The following is a 21761-nucleotide window of genomic DNA, read 5'->3' as shown; positions in this document are numbered from 1 at the left end:
TTTCCCTCCTCGTCTTGCTTTTCGTCCTTTCCTGCCTCTTTTTGCTTTTCGACCTCTTCTACCTTTCCTGCCTTTTTTTGTTTTTCGACCTCGTCTACCTTTCCTGCTTCGTTTAGCTTTTCGTCCCCGCCTACCTTTCCTGCCTCGTTTTGCTTTTCGTTCTTTCCTGCCTCGTCTTGCTTTTCGACCTCTTCTTCCTTTCCTGCCTCTTCTTGCTTTTCGACCTCTTCTACCTTTCCTTCCTCGGTTTGCTTTTCGACCTCGTCTACCTTTCCTGCCTCGTCTTGCTTTTCGACCTCGTCTACCTTTCCTTCCTCGTTTTGCTTTTCGACCTCGTCTACCTTTCCGGCCTCGTTTTGCTTTTCGACCTCTTCTACCTTTCTTGCCTCGTCTGATTTTTCGTCCTCGTCTTGCTTTTCGTCCTTTCCTGCCTCGTCTTGCTTTTCGTCCTTTCCTTCCTCGTCTTGTTTTTCTTCCTTTCCTGCCTCGTCTTGCTTTTCGTCCTTTCCTTCCTCGTCTTATTTTTCTTCCTTTCCTCGCTTTTCTTCCCTTCCTTGATTTTCTTCCTTTTCTTCCTTTCCTGCTTCTTCGAACTTTTTTTCCTTTTCTCGCTTTTCGCCTTTTGCCGCCCCGTCGTCCCTTCCTTGCTCTTCGCCCTTTGCTTCCCCTTCGCCCTTTTCTTCCTTTTCTTACTTTTCGAACTTTCCTGCCTCGTCGCCCCTTTCTTCCTTTCCTACCTCGTCTTGGTTTACGGCCTCGTCTTGCCTTTCGTCCCTTCCTGCCTCGTCGCCCCTTTCTGCCTTTTCGACCGCGTCTTGCTTTTTTTCCCTTTCGACCTCTTCTACCTTTTCGGCCTTTTCTGGCTTTTCGCCCCTTTCTTCCTTTCCTACCTCGTCTTGCTTTACGGCCTCGTCTACCTTTCCTGCCTCGTTTTGCCTTTCGTCCTTTCCTGCCCCGGCGCCCTTTTACGCCTTTTCGACTGCGTCTTGCTTTCTTTCCCTTTCGACCCCTTCTTGCTTTACGACCTTTACTAGCTTTTCGTCCTTTTCTTCCACCTCGTCCTCGTTTAACTTTTTTGCCATCGACGTATTCCCAATCATATTCCCATCTTTCTGTTAGAAATATATAATTCAGAAATTGAAGCAGAAAGGCGTTAAATTAGGTTGATCTGATTTATATATAGATTTGATTTTTTTATTATTATTATTTCAAAATATTAATCGTTTGTAGTCTTGTAAATTATTTCATTTCAAATTTCGAATTACTTTGTCACCAGAGAGACGAAAAATCCCAAAGTATACACCCAGAAGAGTATCCATAGATCATGCGCCACACTTACAACCTATTTGTTTCGACCTTCTCGCTGTACAAATTTTATTATGAGCGGATCCCAGTAAAACATTTCAAAATATGTCAAGACAAACTACCCTTACCTTTTCTTACTCGTCTTCTACCTCCTCGACTAGCTGTTTAAAATAACAAACAATAAAGAATGTCAACAAGAAATATTGTATAAGGATCGCATTTACAAATTTGGAGAATAAGCTAGCAAAAGTTCTAAAGAAATTAAACTGTACGGTTAAGAACTGGTTAATTGCAACGGGATAGGAATGTAAAACTAATTTTATGAAAACAAAGACATCCAATATCAACTCACTTTTTTTTCCTTTCCTTCCCCTTCGGCCTTTTCTTCCTTTCCTTGCTTTTCGTCCTTTCCTACCTCGTCGGCCTTTCCTGCCTCGTCGACCCTTTCTGCCTTTTCGACCTCGTCTTGCTTTCTTTCCCTTTCGACCTCTTCGTGCTTTCCTGCCGCGTCGGCCTTTCCTTCCTTTCCTGCCTTTGCGGCCTTTACTAGCTTTTCGTCCTTTTTGTCCGCCTCGTCGTCGTTTAACCTTTTTGCCATCGACGTATTCCCAATCATATTCCCATCTTTCTGTTAGAAATATATAATTCAGAAATTGAAGCTTAAAGGCGTTAAACCTCTTATATGAGGAGTCAATAAGAATATATATTTTTTTCGTAGGCATCGATCAAAAAACAGCAAAGCGGGTTCAAAATGGCAGATTTAACCTTTATAATATTGAAAAAACTCAACTAACCTACTCTTCGTCTTCGACCTTTACCTTTACTGGCTGTAATAAACATATCATAATGTCATCAACATTTGTCAATTTGGAAAATGTTATATTTATGAGTTATATTTAATGTAATCGTAGGCCAGATAAAGATAAAACTGATAACATATGATCTGTAGATTGATGTGTACAGATTCTGAAACATAAGACCGTACAATCCATGCGATTTAAAGGTCTTTAACATATTTACCTCTTTGTCCTTTACTGCCTTTTCGACCTCGTCTTGCCCTCCTTCCTTTTCGTCCTTTTCTTCCTTTTCGACCTCCCCTAGCTTTTCGACCTTTTCTTCCCTTTCGACTTTTCCTAGCTTTTCGACCTTTTCTTCCTTTTCGACCTTTCCTTGCTTTTCGACCTTTTCGTCCTTTCCTTCCTCGCCTGACTTTTCGTCCTTTTCTTCCGCCTCGATTTTTCCTTCCTTTTCGACCTCCCCTAGCTTTTCGACCTTTTCTTCCTTTTCGACCCTTCCTAGCTTTTCGTCCTTTCCTTCCCTTTCTGCCTTTTCGTCCTTTCCTGCCTCGTCTGCTTTTTCGACCTTTTCTAGCATTTCGTCCTTTTCTTCCGCCTCGACGTCTTTTCACTTTTTTGCCATCAACGTATTCCCATTCCCATTCCCAATTTTCTGTTGAAGAGATAAATAAAAAAATTAGCTGTGTTGAATGGACTCTTGGTTTTAAAGTTGATCAAAAAACATGATAAAAAATTTACTGTAAATGATTTTGGGATTGCCGTCTTCGATCGAATAAATGTTGGTTTACAAAATAAAAACAAAGAAAAATGAATATTTTGGAACCAAAATGACTTTACCTTTTCGGACTCGTTTGCCATTTCGACCTCGTCGACTTGCTGTTAAAATAAACGACATGCAATTAATAAAATGAATACTAATACTGTCTAAAAGTCGATTCATGGTCAAATTCAATACATAATACATACAGGGACAAGAAATATGTGTAACTGGTGAAAACAGCCCATTATTTACAATAAAAAAAATAACAACAGAAAGAAAATTAAAACATCATAACATTAAAATAAATATTTACCCTTTCGTCCTTTTCTGCCTTTTCGTCCTTTCCTAGCTTTTCGTCCCTTCCTTCCCTTTCTGCCCTTTCGTGCTTTTCTACCTCCTCTGCCTTTTCGACCTTTCCTAGCTTTTCGTCCCTTTCTTCCGCCTCGTCGTCGTTTAACCTTTTTGCCATCAACGTATTCCCATTCATATTCCCAATTTTCTATTAAAAGAATATAATTCAGAAATTGAAGCTTAAAGGCATAAAACCGATATTTACGTCAATATAATATTGAATTGGAGTGATCTTGATGAAAGAATGAACAGAAGTCGATTTGTTTACAAATTCTATTTTTAAGCATCCAGAAAAGAGTCCGTAGACCATGTGCCACACCCTCAGCCTAATTGTTTCGGCCTTCACTTCTCTGCAGACAAATATTTCAAAACAAATTATATTTACCTTTTCTTACTCGTCTTCTACCTCCTCGACTAGCTGTTTACAATAACAAACAATAAACAATTTTAACAAGGAATACTGTTATAATCTGATTTACAACTTGGCTATAAAATATACTAGAGGAATTAAACGGGTCTGTTGAAAATAGGCTAAATATGTAAGGTATAGGAATGTAAATATAAAATAAAACAATTATATAAAAACAATAAAAAACATTATTTACTCACCTTTTCTTCCTTTCCTGCCCCTTTGAGCTTTTTTTCCTCTCCTTGCTTTTCGCCCTTTCCTGCCTCGTCGACCTTTACTACCTTTTCTCGCTTTCCTGCCTCTTCGACCCTTTCTACCTTTCCTACCTTTGCGTCCTTTTCTGATTTTTCGACCTTTCCTGCCTCTTCCGCCTTTGCGTCCTTTTCTGGCTTTTCGGCCTTTCCCGCCTCTTCTACCTTTCCTGGCTTTTCGGCCTTTCCTGCCTCGTCGACCCTTTCTGCCTTTCCTCGCTTTTCGACCTTTCCTGCCTCGTCGACCCTTTGTACCTTTTCTGCCCTTCCTGCCTCTTCGACCTTTGCGACCTTTTCTGGCCTTTCGGCCTTTGCGTCCTTTTCTGGCTTTTCTGGCTTTTCGGCCTTTGCGTCCTTTTCTGCCCTTTCGTCCTTTCCTGCCTCTTCCACCTTTGCGTCCTTTTCTGGCTTTCCGGCCTTTCCTGCCTCTTCGACCCTTTCTGCCTCGCCTCGCTTTTCGTCCTTTCCTGCCGCCTCGACCTTTTCTTCCTTTCCTACCTCGCCTTGCTTTACGACCTCGTCTACCTTTTCTACCCCTCCTTGCATTTCGTCCTTTCCCGCCTCGTCGACCTCTGCTTGACGATGACCCATCTATAATTTTGAAATTTGGATCATAATAAGAGTTATGTATATTGAACTACTACTATATGTGGGGGTTGTTTTCAATCAGACGTAACGAATTACCGAGGTTCGTCCAGTATTTCAATGAAAATTATTCGTAGACACATCTACAAAAGCAAGACCACCTCCACAAACACACCCCTACTTCTCACTACTCATAACGAATGTATAAAATGACCTAATAATACATTCAACACAATAAAATATAATAGAAAACCCCGTTATCAGGGTGTCAACGCTATTTAAATGTTAAACTGAATAACTTCAAATAATCATAATGGAGAACATTTGACGGCAAGTGTTCCGAAAGGTCTAAACCTAATTTCCCTAGTGCATGAGCATGGCGGCTGTCATAAAGTGGAGCTATGAGTAGTAGGTACCACCATGACACTTGCCATAACGTAATACCGGGACCCGCATTATTAGTTTACTCTTGGACGAAATATTCAAGTATTACGAACTGATTGATTACCTGAAGAAGAGGAGCTGCTGCTACTGCCACTACTACTACTTCGACTGCTACTGCTACTACTGCTTGCTTTAAAAAGAAAATATTAGGCAAATCTATACACAAATTATATTTGATTTTCGCCAAAATTGAGGTTAAAGGAAAATAAGTTACATATTTTACACGAGTAGAATATTTGCAAGTGGAATTTTAAAGAATAAGAAAAATAACAAAACATACCACTGGAGCTTCCTCCATCAACTACTCAAAAAAGGAAAAAAATGCAAGTGGAATTTTAAAGAATAAGAAAAATAACAAAACATACCACTGGAGCTTCCTCCATCTTCTACTAAATAAAGGAAACAAACATACAAAATAATATTTAATATACAGAACTATGTTTAATATACAGAAGAAATGTTGATTTAGTTGGATTTGAATATGCTGTGTTATAGTCATGCTCGCTCGTCTGCATCCATTGGGATTCCACAGATTTTCTCAAATTAAGACAAATCTGGTTTTAAATTATAGTCTTCAATAATACCATGTTACTTTCTAACCGTATATCAAGATATCAACTCAAATAAAGACCAGATATAAATAGAAATCAATTTTCTTGTCTTTCTTCAACTTTTCAGCGTTCTTACTATATTATAGTATACTATATGCATACCCATTCTTTAATAGGGAGTCGGTGTAGCTCAGTTCGTAACACGCCGGTTCGTTAAACATAAGGGTTTCAGGTTCTCGTTGTTTCCCCTTTGTAGTGGCGCCAGACAGATGGCCTGGCATTGTCGGCGTTAAGTTGTTCGGGTGGACCGAAAAACCTAAGCCCTGTGTACACATTGGCATGCAAGTAAAAGAACCGTGTGGCAGTTGGAATTCGAATTAAGAGTGTGCCTTAGCGCCGCTGTCCGTGCAAAATTACCCTTATACACTCTATGAGGTATGCCCGTCTTCATTAGTCTAAGTCTAGCCGACACAGACAAGTTTAGTATGACGTTAACCCCACACTTCATATCATTTCATCCGCTACGTCGTGTCACGAATGAAAGACTAGTTGCCTAATATTCGCCCTTTAGCGTGGCACTCGCCCATCACAATTCGGTCGAATCTAGTTAAGTATACTATTTTCTTACCGTATTCATATGAGACAACTATTTAAAAAAAAAAATAATAAAAAAGAGATAGATGATTAGTTAGACACATGTCACTGTGCCGCTTTTTTTCTGGAGCGTCCTTTGTAAATTCGAATTATAATAACTTTTTTCCCTTCAAGATATCCGTTTACACAGATGGTCTTATTTCAAGAAAAATTGTTTTAGATATATTAGTTTTACCAAAATGTATAAAGACTAAGAAATAGAAAATAATTTATTTACCTTTTCGTCGTCGTCTTACTCTTCTTCGTTGTTCTGTGAAAGAAGAAAAATTAAGATATATTTATTTGTATACATGTATATCAGATGATATTTTTTCATTAATAGCGAAAATTTAAATATGAAAAATTAATGTGTCATTAAATTTAAAGGATATGATGACAATCAATGATATCAATTTATATCAAAATAAATTGGTTTACTCACGCGCTTCGGTATCTGAAAAGACAAAATAAAAGAATTATTAAACAAAATAGTAACGGTGAGATGACCGAGTATTACAACAAATTATATAAATTATCATGTGTTCTCATTAGCATGCCTATTATCAACTCTCTAGATAATCGGATGGCTGAGATATTGAATGGATTAAACAAATGTTATCAACGAGCAATGGTACTTTACACTATTTCTTGTCAACATTTCAAACATTCATATCTGAAAAAAATGGAATCTGACTGAAATATATTCGTTTTTTATTATCCATTTTTCTTTTCTTATTATAGCAACAGCGTCCAAACTGAATCTTACACAATGCATCTTTAACATTATAAAAACAAAGTAGAAAGGTTTCTTACCTCCTAAGATTGAAGCAAGTACAACTAGTCCTAATAAAAGGACGGTTACTGTGAACGTTCTCATCTCAGATCTCTAAGATCTCAGACCACCAGAACAGATCTTGATATTCTATACTAACAGATCAAACACCCTGAGCTGTCAGTAAAGAGCTGATTTTACCAAGAAAATTTGAGTCTTTTATATGTTTTCTTGTGATTCCTTGAATGGTTTTACGTCATAAACAACTAAAATATGATTATTTTCTGTAATTCGTTGGCTTTATACGATATGTTTTTTTTATATATAATTTACTTGAACAATAATAGATCAGTTAGCGTGTCGTATTGAAGTCACCATCTGGTCAGTTTATAGTGACACTGAATGTCAAAGAATGTCTGAATATTGCTGATTTTGCTGATAATTTGATCAATAATTAATTAACGATTTTAATTTATGGACCTTTCTACGTCAGACTTCTTTTTGACAAACAACACGTTTTGGAGATTTCTTTTTTTTAAGATCAGTTATATTATCTAGGCGTGTAGATCTAAACGGTTCTAGGCTGATTTTCCCCCATACAGGTGAATATCGTTATCTTAAAGACCAATTTGATAAGTTCTCTCGGTCAGATCTATTTACCAAGGCCACCTGCAGATTTCCTCAAGATCACGAGATGTAAACAGGGTTAGGGCACGTGATAGTTGCCGAGGATTGTGGGTTAACTTTAGGAATTTGAGGAAGAGGTGAAGTCTCTACATTAGCACTGACCTAGGATGATGAAAATTAGTTCGTGATATTTCCTAGTTTTATAGAAATACATAAAATAGATTAAATTTATATACAAAGTTGGTTTCGCTTTTTCTTTTAATGTGGGGTGGGGGGGGCGTAGATGGTCTTCCTACTGATTTTCTAAAAGTGTGTCTGTTCCACTATCCCCGGGGTTAGGGCTAGTGATTCTATATCTAGTTGACTTTATTTACTAAGGGCTAGAGTTTGATATATTCTTGGATTTGGGTTAGAGTGAGGACTGGTTTTATTCAGATTTTTATTTTTAGAATATGCAATTATAAGTTTCTGTGTGAAGATTTTCGAGTGATTTTCCCGGAGATCAGTATAATAGTGCTTTCTGCTGATTTTGGATGCAATTGCTGCTGTTGCGCTAAATGGGACTACAAAGGGAGCTATTGCTCGAGCAGTGGCGGCGCCAGCCGTCGGTGATTGGAGGAGCAAAGCTGGGGCAAAGTCCAAGGTTAAGGGGGCAAAGGCACGAGCTTCAACTAGGGGTAGGGGGCCTCCCCCAGAAAATTTTGAAAAACAGGTTGCTGATCGATGAGGTAAAGTGTCAAACGAACGGACTTGCGAATCACGACAAAGCCGACTCACGAGCGTCAAAGTAGGGAGTCCTCCCCCAGAAAATTTTAAAAAACAGACTGCCGGAAATGCTTTCTTACAGTATTCTGTCAGGCACCGTTCGTCGAAAAAAATATATCTGGCCAGATACCGTTCGTCGCCTGATCACTAGGTTATCCGACTAGAGAACAAAATGTCAAACGAACGGACTTGCGAACCTCAACGAATTCCCCTTGTGAGCGCCAAAGTAGCGAGTCCATTGGGGACCTCGCCAAGAAAATTTTGAAAAATAGACTGTCGGAAATGCTCTACAACATGCAAGTTTATGATTGAGTGGGGATGTGGGATTTATTCACCGTAGAAGGTATTGATTACCGAAACGCATCACAAATACTTTTTTTTAATTTCTAAAATTATTGTGGGGGGGGGGGGCAAACAGAGGGCAGACCAGATTAATGGGGGGGGGATGCCCCCCTTGCCCCCCCCCCCCCCCCTGGCGCCGCCACTGTGCTCGAGCCGTATGAATATAATTTGTAAATCCAGAATTTTTCTCTGTTAGGCTGTTGTTTTCAATTGTCAATCCAGAATTTTCTTTTGTCGGTCTAAACGTTTTAATTTCTTCTGGAATTTCAGAGTCGCTCTTAGTCTTTTCGTTTGGTGTGGCAATGAGATCAGAACATGGGCTAGGTGAGAGCGACGCAATGACGCGCTTTGCGTCATGGTTTTGATAAGGTGAATGTCTTGACTGAGTTCAATGATTAACATTTCCCACTAAAGCTAAGCCGAGCTAAGCAATTACTTTGGTCGATGCCTTGGAACAAGGTAACTTTATTTAAACTAATGAAGAGTGATGAAACTTAGTGTATAGTTTCACTACCAAGTACTTCAAAACCTTGACCGAGTTTGGTAGTGAACATTTTATGCTTAGACTAAGTATAGATAATCAACTTATATGTAAATATTGTATGTTTATTTCCCCCTTTACTCTCCATTTGATCGAGAAACATTATAATATATTTGGGGACAATAATAATTTTACCCTCTCTATTTGCTGAAATATGAACTAGTCTGCACAGGTTTAGGGGAAGCGAAAGCCGATGATCTGCTATATTTTTGGTATGCACTTAGATAATTCCCCACCCTCACCCCGCCCCACCCAAGAAGTGTCGCCTCCTCGTATATCAACCTCGCCCCCCCCCCCCCCAATGTGAGGGTCTTATATCTCGTGACCTTGAGGAAATCTGCAGGTGGTCTTTTGGTATATAGATCTAACCATATGTTCCTCTACAGTGCAGACATGTAAAACGTAATTTTGAATTATAAAAAACGAAATGAAATAGGATCTGTGTTTCATTCAGATTGGTATACAGACTACATTCTTAGAATGTAACCTTATTTAACATAGATTGAAAAATGGCATATTTAGTTTGCGGGCCCTCTAGAAGATACAATGTTTTATCCAATTTTGATGAAACTTAAAACATACAGTATGTTTATACCCTAAAGACATCGGTTCCTTCCGATATTTGCGCGTATCAGACAATGACTTTCTGGATTAGGCCTTGATATTTATATCTGACCCTTAAAGCTTGTGTACGCTTTACAGGTCACGATTGTTATCCGATTTTGATGGCACTTAAAATATATGTTTTTATTTTATGATCAGTAGTGGAATACCGCATTTTATCAGCGAAATAAAAGTGTTATTCCACTGGCTAGCAGTAGTCCATGTTGTTTTTACCTAAAATGATTGTAAAATCATAAAATAAATAGAACATTTGTCGTTTTGTCGTGAATAACATATTTTATTTCATCTCTAAGCAAGAAAACGTTTATATTTTCACTCATGCTACGCATTCGTGAAAATATAAGTTTTCTTGCTTCTCGAAGAAATAAAATATGTTATTCACTCTAAAACGACAAATATCCTCTATATACCCATCAGTATTATTTAATTTCATCACCGTTACACCATAATTACGTTTCAGTTTGAAATGTCATGAAAATCGGACGGAAAACATTCTGTCAAAATATCCTCTCCCTTTACGCAAATAGTGTAAGGGCATGTAATACCAAGGTTCTGGGCCTTCTAGTGATTACAATCTTTGTCCGATTTATGTTAAAGTAGCCAAGTTTTTAACTCAGTATCACCCACAGTCTTCGGCATTGCAAGCACGAATTATTGTTTTATTTAAATCAACATTGATGCTATCTTATTGTAAAAAGATGGGCTTCTGGTATCCAATATTTAACACACAATGAAAATTTTAAGCTTGGCACACAAATCGCGTACCAGAATGCTTTAGAGCGCCCTTTGTAATGAAGTGACTGGATGAAGGAGGGAAGACTACAGGAGTAGACTGGAATAACCAGACGCCAAAGACTACTATTCAATTTGCAACCTTCTCGTATTTCGCCGTAAATAACTGATTATAAATTACAGTAAAAGCAGAAACGATAGAATGTAAATCAGTTTATATACATTCATATTATATTATTATATGCTTTGCGACCCATTTGTGTCCATTTCTAGATGCCAAAGAATAGCCATATAGCTACCTTAAGTATTGGGAGCCACGGTGGCTAAGTGGGTAAGACGCTGGCTTGCTAGCCTGGAGGTCGCGTGTTCTATGCCTGCATTGGCCTAGAAAGTTCATCGGGATTTTCCGACGTGGTTTCCTCTTGTCAGTGGTACAGGACGGAAGGCATGGGACGAAAAACCGAGCTCCCGTGTATACATTGGCATGCACTTAAAAGATCCCTTGGCTGTTGGAATGCGATATAAGAGTAGGCCATAGTGCCGCTGCCTGGGAAAAATTTCTCTCATAGCACATTGTTTGGCGTATGCCCGTCTTCATTAGCCCAGTCGGAGCAAAAGAGTAGGACGTTAAACCCCCTTTCATTCCATTCCATTTCATTAGTCCAGTCGGGGAAAAACAGTAGGACATTAAACCCCATTTCATTTCCTTTAAGTTACAAAGGTTCCTGGATACTAAAGTTGTGCCCCCAGCCTTTCAGCAAAATGTGAAATATGTACAAAGTTTGTGGCCCAACTTAAGGTCATATATTCCCCGTGTTCCTTCAATCTCTTGCAAAGTGAAGCGTACCGTCCATGGCAACCACTTGTATAACTTACATGCAGATATCATCAAGCTTAGTTTCTCTGGCTTTGTAGAATAATGGTAATGTCTGGACTTTCACGATGAATAACACTTAAAGAGAAGCCTCTCGGAATTAACACTGTTTTAATATATACTAAGCAGCATATCACTTGCCAAATGTTTTTATTTTATATTTGTGACCACATCTCCAACTTTACCTGAGCAATAAGGTTTATTCCCAAACACAGAATTGAACCCAGGAAATGTTCTCAAAAACGCAACCTGATTTCTGAGATGCACGTGCTGTTCACCGGGACCAGCCCTATAAAATGCACCCCCATACCTGGTTGAATCATTCACACTACAACGTCAGCAGCATGCCAGGATTCACGACAGCTCAGAGGAACCAGGCGCTTGGTTGCCAATCACTTCCAGGTCAATGTTCAGACTATTTACAGGCTTCAGCAACGCTTTCGGGCCATCAACATCACGGATGATCGCACCCGAACTGGTAGACCAAGTGTTACCGCAAGGCGACAATACCGCCATGTTGTGCGACAGCACGTGCAGAATCCCTTCACACAGGCATCTGAGACAGCACGTCAGACCGTGAGAAAACACGGAAGACCCATCAGTACCGATACAGTGCGCCGACGTCTCACCAGAGAGAACATCCATTGCTGTAAACCTTACTGTGGACCGATCCTCACCCCTCACCATCGATGTGAACGTCTACAGTTTGCCCAACAACACCAGAACTGGCGACACAGGCAATTCAGCACTATTCTGTTTACAGATGAGAGTCGGTATTGCGTATCAACTGCAAATGGCAGGACCAGAATATGGGGATGTCCAAGCATAATGGTTTGGGGTGGAATCGGCCTGAAGCAGAGAGTTGGTCCTGTGGTGTTCCAAAATCTTGGTCCAGGGAGAGGAAGCGGCATCACAGCAGTGCGCTACATCGATCAAGCTCTCAGAACCCACGTCATACCACATTTCGCACGTCATCGAAACAACGTTTTCCAGCATGACAACGCCCGTGCCCACACCGCCAGAGTTACACGGGACTTTCTACAGCAGAACGATGTCAAAGTTATGCACTGACAAGCCTTTAGTCCGAACTTAAACCCGATTGAACATCTTTGGGATGTTATTGACACTCGCGGTGGACACACCAGATACTGATGTACAGTCTGTGTACAGACTCTAAACCTTCTCGTTATGTCTTGGAATTGTGATGAATTAATCCCTAATGTGTCAACAAACTGTTCACAAAAAATTGCTTTGATCCATTTAGTAAGTCGTTTTCTAGAATGATTTGATTAAAGTGCCTCTCTGATTTTGAAATCGTACTGACGTTTTTGTTTTGTTTGCTGTTTAGTATATATTGCCCTCACAAACTGATTGATCAATTCTGTATTATTAATTTATATTCATATTGATCATATATATCTGCTGATAATGGTCTCATACTATTACACTTTCAAAACCTTTCTTGTATGTAGACACAGTGAGCTTTCTTTTTAGTTTGTGGAATTCTGATTAAGACTTAGTGTAGCAATATTACGGAAATAGCGCCTGGTTAGTAGTGTCATTCTTCTGTAGTTTATCTGGTAACAACATTCTCCTCTTGTTTTCAAATTATGGTTTAAACACGTTGTTTTGCAGACCTATGTGACGTATCTAGACCCAACGTCGGTTGTCGAACCATCAAATTTAATATAGTAGACGCAGTTTGCATAATCCATATTTGGATAATTCTTTGCGCCATTGGGTATCATCAACCAATCAGCTAATTTTGATGTCAGGGATATAAAAGACCAGAAGTCCCCTCGGCTGACCTAAACCAATAAGAATTCTTATTTATTTCTAAGTCAAATGTTTATTAAGTCAATAGTTATAACAACGTGAACTTCAAGATTAGAGAGCTGAACAATATACGTGCCAGGACAGTTATACCTAGACGATTAATGGCGAAACCAAAGAGTTTGCAGCAGGGATAGTGTTACATATTGGATTTGAACAAAAGCGGAAAAAATGACCGACAAATTGTGGATTGTGTGTAGACTATGCAGATTTATAATATAAGAAATATTTTCCTTTGAGAGATACTGCCAAAAACAAACCCTAGCCCATCTTCTCGGTAATTAGGATTAGTAAAGGACCAGTAAGAGAGCCAAATAAACAGTTCATACACGATGCCATGAATAATAAAGGGGTTGGTAGGAAAGACTATTTGGAATAGATTCCAATATCACGGAAATAAATATATAAATAAGGAAATACCAAAATTATTTTTAATAAAAAAATGTTTTCCTAAAAGCATAATTGGTTACATAAATAATATTATTAAAAAATATAAAATAATTGTAAAAACGTTTTTTAATAACTATATACGATATTTCGAAAATGTCTGGATAGGAATGTTACAAGTTTTATAAGTTATTGCTGTAGACAAGATTTACATTCAACATTTTCTATTCTCAGTAATATTTTTAATTCTTATCAAAATAAATTATGTAAAAAAAAGGGAAATATTCTATGCATTTATATTTTTTCTAACCAAAATTCTACTTTTATCATCTGTCTGAAAATATAAAAACAAATATTTTAATTTTGATTCTCAGATTTCGCGTCGTATACCTCATAATAGTCCGGCAGCAGGTCAACAAACCTGGAAATATAGTCTACCTAATGTTTTTTGATGGATTATATATCTTTAGTTTGTGTAAATTCAGAATCCGGATCATGCCATCCTGGCACCCTTGGGGAAATTCAAATATTCAAGATGGCCGCCATGGGGCATTTTGTGGTTATTTACTTTAATTTAATGGGGCAAAATTCGGGACAGATTTTCTTGTACCTTAGTATGAAGATGGTTTCTATAAGAATTAGACCTGCTGAATCCAACGAGCTTGGATATTCCTCCTAAAAGTGACGACTAATTCCGCTAGGGGGCAAAATTCATGTAATGTATTGAAATATAGGTTTTCGTTGTCAATTACTTCGGATATGAACATAAAAACATGTTCTGAGCAAAAGGTATTCCAATCCGATGATATTGTTCCCCCTGTATTCTTATAAGGACACATATTATGCACGGTCAAACACCAACAACTATCGGACCATCGTCACTGGAATACTCGCAGTCGGTAGAACAGTCTGATTCTTCCCATTTCATCATTGACAGTTATTAGATCACTTATACACGCCGGAAAAGCTGGGGTTTTGTATCCCGCTGGTGAACATTTCCATCCCTTATTCCCGGGATATTCTGGCCGAGAACAAGTGTCCAGACCATTCGCCTACCACAGCCCCTAACATTGTTTTGGACAAAAATATTTTATCGTTAATTACCTTCAGCTCATGTAAAACACTAACCGGATAGCGAGACTTGCATTGGGGGAATGGTTGTTCTCTTCGTCGATTTCCATGATTTTCAACTTCGACAGTGATCGTATTACCGCTAAATTAAACCGATTAGAATCAGTCACTCATTTACTGACTGAACAAGATTGACAAGCTTACACTGGGTAAACTATTTATAAAACGAAAAAATAAGAATAAATGTGTGATATCCAAAATGGCCACGTTTAGTTAAATACTACTGGGAATATTTCAAAATAAACATTGCGTGCATTAGCAGTCATCCTGAATCAATCAGTTATGTGTGCTGGTTTCATTAGATATGTATAGGTGATAAAATTTCAATTATCATGAATTTCTTAAATTTGTTTTTAGGAAATAATTTAAATTTTGGATATGATGTGTAGAAACAGCTATATTTAACGCCCGCTTCCACCGAAGTGATATCGCCAATGCATGTTGCTGTGAGTTACCAGTATTTTATGTAAAATGTTATAAAACCCCAGAAGTTACAATCAGGATTATATTTCTTATATAAAACGTAAAAATGTTTATAGTTGTTTTCAATTCTCTCTTTCTTTTTTTCAAAATCTTGTTCTTCTACTTTGCCATGAGGTTATTCAACACTCCTTTCCAAAAATCCTGACTCCACTCCTTATAATATTCCGTTGTCCCGGCGATTTGTCTCTGACGCATTCACATGTATGGGCTTTTCTCCATCTTCAACAGGAAGAAGCGCGCTTGGATACCCAAAAGTCATGTAGCGTTCCATAAGGTAGATCTTAGTATTCTTTTTGTGGGTTTATATTTGAAAGGATAAAATCAGGAATGGCTGGGACAACATTTATTCATCGGCATGGTAGAACTGTACATCTCGAAAACAACTGCGCATGTCTACACGCATTTTACATTTGGACACAGCTCACCAAATATTTCTACGCCGTCACCGAATGTAGGGCGAAAGTTATTTTTAGTCTTTCCCTCCCCTTTTGCATGGCGATTTTTGTTGACTTTTTGGTGTAGAATCGAAGAAAAGGGTTTGAAAATACATTTTCTACCAGGTTTTGGTGAATATTCATGATTTTGAGGCGGAAGGAGTTGAGAGGTTGGTTAGGTTGAAATGTAGGGTCCAAAATTGCATTTTCTTGTTTCTCCTTCCAGCTGGTGTATCTCAAGTTTTTCATGGTGAACCTCATACATGCTTTTGGGCAAGAGTTTGCCACATGTTGCTCCATCTGTGGCAGAAAGCGTTCTACCCAACGAAAATTTGGGAAAAAGGTAGAGCCGGTCTAAGAGACGAGAATTAACATTGAAGTCAATGGGCAAACCTTTAGTGATCTGTGGCCATTTAGTTATAACAAGGTATGGAAACACATTAATGATATAAAGAATTGACAGACAAAACACTGAGTTCTTATGGAACTCAGACTAAAAAGTAAAAGTATATCAAGAGCCCCCCCCCCCCCCCCAACATCCCCCGCCACACCGACCCCAAGCGCATGACATACTGCTTTCCTTTATACTATCCCATATACCATTCGTCCCATATACCATTCGACAAAACGACAAAAAAAAACAGCCTACACAGGACGTTGACCACTGCGACGCTGTGGGTAGCCGTGTGTAAATTAAGTCAATGTGCAATCATATTTAACTTCGTGCAATGGACAAGGTATAGCCTTTTCTTTATTGAAGCCATGTTAGATGAAACAGCTTGCGATATCAATATATATACATGGAACATTTACAATTTTAGGACAACCTGTACAAATTGACCCATCGTATGATTTGATTTTAAAGACTAAAAACAAAATCAATAATTTGCAATAGTTTTAATAAGTCATTATACATTCATTGCTGTCTTAATACAATGTTTTAACCTATCATTGTGACCATACGATAGTGTGAATTTAGTACCTTTCTATGTAGGCGTATCTTGTATTTAAACAATAGGCTATGTACAATTAAATAAAATATTTTCTAAAAATCGTTTCCAAAATCTGATATCGATCTATGTTTCAGTATCTTTATGCACAGAGATTCAAGTTATTCTTGAGATCAAAGATTAATTTATCACTGTCGTCATCATGGTGGCTGCCTCGGTAACCTCGGTAATAAGGACGACCGTAATCGTAACCTGTTTCTGTAATAAAAGAAAAACAACAAAACTTAGTTTTTGGTTTGAAAAGAATGAAAGAAACATACCGGGCTATTTCATTTCACAGATAATTTTATCCATGCACTCGTACGTGTGTTAAATTTAAATTGCTATAGGCATGGCATGGTGAAGACCTATTGCGGCCCTATGCACTGAAAAAGTTATACCCCCACTATACTCCAATCACCACCACCGCATGTATGTACTTAATAGATACTAAACGGTAAGATAAATATTTATCTCTCAAAATGAAAAAGAAATATTTATCTCTCAAAATGAAAAAGAACCATTTATGCTAAAATCAAAATAGCGTTCAGCAGCGTTACTTTTGTGGTAAATCAGGCGCTGAAAAATATTTTGTAGGGCCCCACCATCTGCGCTTGGTACCACAAGCACACACTTAATAGTTAATATTGAGTTGGTCATAGGTCATTAAATACAAGGTGCCGAGAAATTTAATCATATTAGACAAAGCAGGGCCAACGGCTTTTGATAAAAGTTGAGGGCGAGGGACGTGCCGTTTTGAGACGGGTATTATATATAATAATTTTGTGCTTACCGTATTCAACATCATCATAATCAGGTCTCATGTATCCTGAATATATAAATAGTATTCGGTGTTAAATTGTAATATTCTAAATCATTAGAAAATATTACATTTTCAGTAACAGAAATAACGAATACACAATAAGTTTATTATTCCCACAATTCCTTTAAAAACATATATAAGAATAGTACGGATATTTATGTTTCGCCCTTACTTTAAATTTTGTTTCAATGACAGGGATATATCCTAAATTGAACCCATATACTACAGATTGACACACGTGTGTACATGTTTTAAAACCACAGCGTTACTATGTAAATATGTATAAATATACTATACTGTCCATCTTTATACAATGACATTATTTATTAATAGTCCCAAGACGGACGAAAGGTACTTTAAAATGTTAAAATGTTATTAAACCAGTGTTGAAATCAGTTTGTCTCGGCATACCTTTTTCATCGTTTACCCATCCCAAACTTAGGCTGCCTATCTACAGCTAGCTCCGGCTGAGAATAGGCCCTGAGCTAATTAACCGACATTTTAATTCCTACATCGACGATTTTAGTCGAAAACACTGAGTATGCTTTTAGAAATTTTTAAAAGTATTTATTTCTCTTCTATTGTCATATTGAATGAAATTAAATATGTTTATTTAGCCGCTGTGTGTATGAAAGACGTCAAACTAATCAAAGTCGAATTACAAAATAGTCCTCTAATTATTCAATATGGCGGCGCCCATGAAACATAATATCACAGAGGCGGTTTTGTTTGCGAAAACAAATTTAGGAGTATCTAACCTTGTTTTGAAAGATAAACAGATTGAAACTCTAAAGACAGTTTACAATGGTAAAGAATTTATTGCAATATTACCCATAGCACATATTATATATCGCTTTTACGCGAGTGTCAGCGACATGGCGTGTTTACATAAAACACACGTGCTTGGGTTATTTTTACTCTGTTGTCTAAACAAACAGTGTATAGTCGATAAGTCCCGCCCCAAAATGATCAAGTGAACGTTTTAAATGGTGGGTAATCAGTGCAGTGTCACATTCTGAGAAGTATGACGTAGATGGCTCGCTGCGTGCAGTATGTCGTTTACCGTGAAACAAAGTAGTGCAGTTTTACGGCTGTGCTAATATTTATGGATATATATATAATATCAGGAATATTGGCAACTGCAGCCAGATACAAAGTATTTTTCAGTGTCTGATTTACCACAAAAGTAACGCCGCTGAAAGCTATTTTGATTTTAGTCCAAATGGTTCTTTTTCATTTTGAGAGATAAATATTTATCTTACCGTTTAGTATTCCCGCAATTCCTTTAAAACACCCAGAATTCAAATACTTTAAATACTTACGTCGTTTCCTGTATCTTCGTCGTGGATAATATCCATATCGTCGGTAATGTCGTCGTCGTCGTCGTGCTTTTCTGGCTCGCCTTGCTTTTCTTCCTTTCCTGCCTCGTCTTGTTTTTCGCCCTGTTCTACCTTTTCGACCTCGTCTTGCTTTTCGACCTTTCTTTCCTCGTCTTGCTTTTCGACCTTGTCTACCTTTCCTGCCTCGACTTGCTTTTCGACTTTTCTTGCCTCGTCTTGATTTTCTACCTCGTCTAGCTTTCCTGCCTCGACTTGCTTTTCGTCCTTTCCTGCCTCGTCTAGCTTTTCGTGCTTTCTTGCCTCGTCTTGCTTTTCGGCCTCGTCTAGCTTTTCGACCTAGTCTTGCTTTTCGGCCTCGTCTAGCTTTTCGACCTCGTCTTGCTTTTCGACCTTTCTTGCCTCGTCTTGCTTTTCGTCCTTTCCTGCCTCGTCTTGCTTTTCGTCCTTTCCTGCCTCGTCTTGCTTTTCGGCCTTTCCTGCCTTGTCTTCCCTTCCTGCCTCGACCTGCTTTTCGTCCTTTTTTGCCTCGTCTAGCTTTTCGTGCTTTCCTGCCCCGTCTTGTTTTTCGACCTCGTCTAGCTTTTCGACCTTTTTTACCTCGTCTTAGTTTTCTACCTCGTCTTGGTTTTCTACCTTGTCTAGCTTTCCTGCCTCGTCTTGGTTTTCTACCTCGTCTAGCTTTCCTGCCTCGTCTTGCTTTTCGCCCTTGTCTTCCCTTCCTGCCTCGACTTGCTTTTCGTCCTTTCCTGCCTCGTCTAGCTTTTCGTGCTTTCTTGCCTCGTCTAGCTTTTCGACCTCGTCTAGCTTTTCGACTTCGTCCTTTTCGTCCTCGTCTTGCTTTTCGTCCTTTCCTGCGTCGTCTAGCTTTTCGTCCTTTCCTGCCTCGTCTTATTTTTCGTCCTCTTCTACCTTTTCGACCTCGTCTTGCTTTTCGACCTTTGTTGCCTCGTCTTGCTTTTCGTCCTTTCCTGCCTCGTCTACCTTTTCTGCCTCGTCTTGGTTTTCTACCTTGTCTAGCTTTCCTGCCTCGTCTTGGTTTTCTACCTCGTCTAGCTTTCCTGCCTCGTCTTGCTTTTCGCCCTTGTCTTCCCTTCCTGCCTCGACTTGCTTTTCGTCCTTTCCTGCCTCGTCTAGCTTTTCGTGCTTTCCTGCCCCGTCTTGCTTTTCGACCTCGTCTAGCTTTTCGACCTTTCTTACCTCGTCTTAGTTTTCTACCTCGTCTTGGTTTTCTACCTTGTCTAGCTTTCCTGCCTCGTCTTGGTTTTCTACCTCGTCTAGCTTTCCTGCCTCGTCTTGCTTTTCGCCCTTGTCTTCCCTTCCTGCCTCGACTTGCTTTTCGTCCTTTCCTGCCTCGTCTAGCTTTTCGTGCTTTCTTGCCTCGTCTAGCTTTTCGACCTCGTCTAGCTTTTCGATTTCGTCCTTTTCGTCCTCGTCTTGCTTTTCGTCCTTTCCTGCGTCGTCTAGCTTTTCGTCCTTTCCTGCCTCGTCTTATTTTTCGTCCTCTTCTACCTTTTCGACCTCGTCTTGCTTTTCGACCTTTGTTGCCTCGTCTTGCTTTTCGTCCTTTCCTGCCTCGTCTACCTTTCCTGCCTCGTCTACCTTTTCTGCCTCGTCTTGCTTTTCGGCCTTTCCTGCCTTGTCTTGCTTTTCGGCCTTTCCTTGCTTTTCGCCCTTTCCTGCCCCGTCTTGCTTTTCGTCCTTTCTTGACTCTTCGACCCTTTCTGACTTTTCGACCTCGTCTACCTTTCTTGCCTCGTCTTGCTTTTCGAACTCTTCTTCTTTTCCCTCCTCGTCTTGCTTTTCGTCCTTTCCTTCCTCTTTTTGCTTTTCGACCTCTTCTACCTTTCCTGCCTTTTTTTGTTTTTCGACCTCGTCTACCTTTCCTGCTTCGTTTAGCTTTTCGTCCCCGCCTACCTTTCCTGCCTCGTTTTGCTTTTCGTTCTTTCCTGCCTCGTCTTGCTTTTCGACCTCTTCTTCCTTTCCTGCCTCTTCTTGCTTTTCGACCTCTTCTACCTTTCCTTCCTCGGTTTGCTTTTCGACCTCGTCTACCTTTCCTGCCTCGTCTTGCTTTTCGACCTCGTCTACCTTTCCTTCCTCGTTTTGCTTTTCGACCTCGTCTACCTTTCCGGCCTCGTTTTGCTTTTCGACCTCTTCTACCTTTCTTGCCTCGTCTGATTTTTCGTCCTCGTCTTGCTTTTCGTCCTTTCCTGCCTCGTCTTGCTTTTCGTCCTTTCCTTCCTCGTCTTGTTTTTCTTCCTTTCCTGCCTCGTCTTGCTTTTCGTCCTTTCCTTCCTCGTCTTATTTTTCTTCCTTTCCTCGCTTTTCTTCCCTTCCTTGATTTTCTTCCTTTTCTTCCTTTCCTGCTTCTTCGAACTTTTTTTCCTTTTCTCGCTTTTCGCCTTTTGCCGCCCCGTCGTCCCTTCCTTACTCTTCGCCCTTTGCTTCCCCTTCGCCCTTTTCTTCCTTTTCTTACTTTTCGAACTTTCCTGCCTCGTCGCCCCTTTCTTCCTTTCCTACCTCGTCTTGGTTTACGGCCTCGTCTTGCCTTTCGTCCCTTCCTGCCTCGTCGCCCCTTTCTGCCTTTTCGACCGCGTCTTGCTTTTTTTCCCTTTCGACCTCTTCTACCTTTTCGGCCTTTTCTGGCTTTTCGCCCCTTTCTTCCTTTCCTACCTCGTCTTGCTTTACGGCCTCGTCTACCTTTCCTGCCTCGTTTTGCCTTTCTTCCTTTCCTGCCCCGGCGCCCTTTTACGCCTTTTCGACTGCGTCTTGCTTTCTTTCCCTTTCGACCCCTTCTTGCTTTACGACCTTTACTAGCTTTTCGTCCTTTTCTTCCACCTCGTCCTCGTTTAACTTTTTTGCCATCGACGTATTCCCAATCATATTCCCATCTTTCTGTTAGAAATATATAATTCAGAAATTGAAGCAGAAAGGCGTTAAATTAGGTTGATCTGATTTATATATAGATTTGATTTTTTTAT

At 39.4% G+C, this 21761-nt stretch overlaps 1 pseudogene; it reads right to left on the bottom strand.

Moving 5' to 3' along the window:
• Positions 1–3604: 3604 nt before the first annotated feature.
• LOC130013137 (uncharacterized) lies at positions 3605–21483 on the bottom strand (annotated as a pseudogene).
• Positions 21484–21761: the final 278 nt, after the last annotated feature.

The sequence above is a fragment of the Patella vulgata genome, chromosome 6, assembly GCF_932274485.2.
Source record: "Patella vulgata chromosome 6, xgPatVulg1.2, whole genome shotgun sequence".
In the NCBI taxonomy this organism is placed as follows: Eukaryota; Metazoa; Mollusca; class Gastropoda; family Patellidae; genus Patella; species Patella vulgata.
The sequence above is the reverse complement of the archived record's forward strand: the minus strand, read 5'-3'. Positions and strand labels throughout refer to the sequence as shown.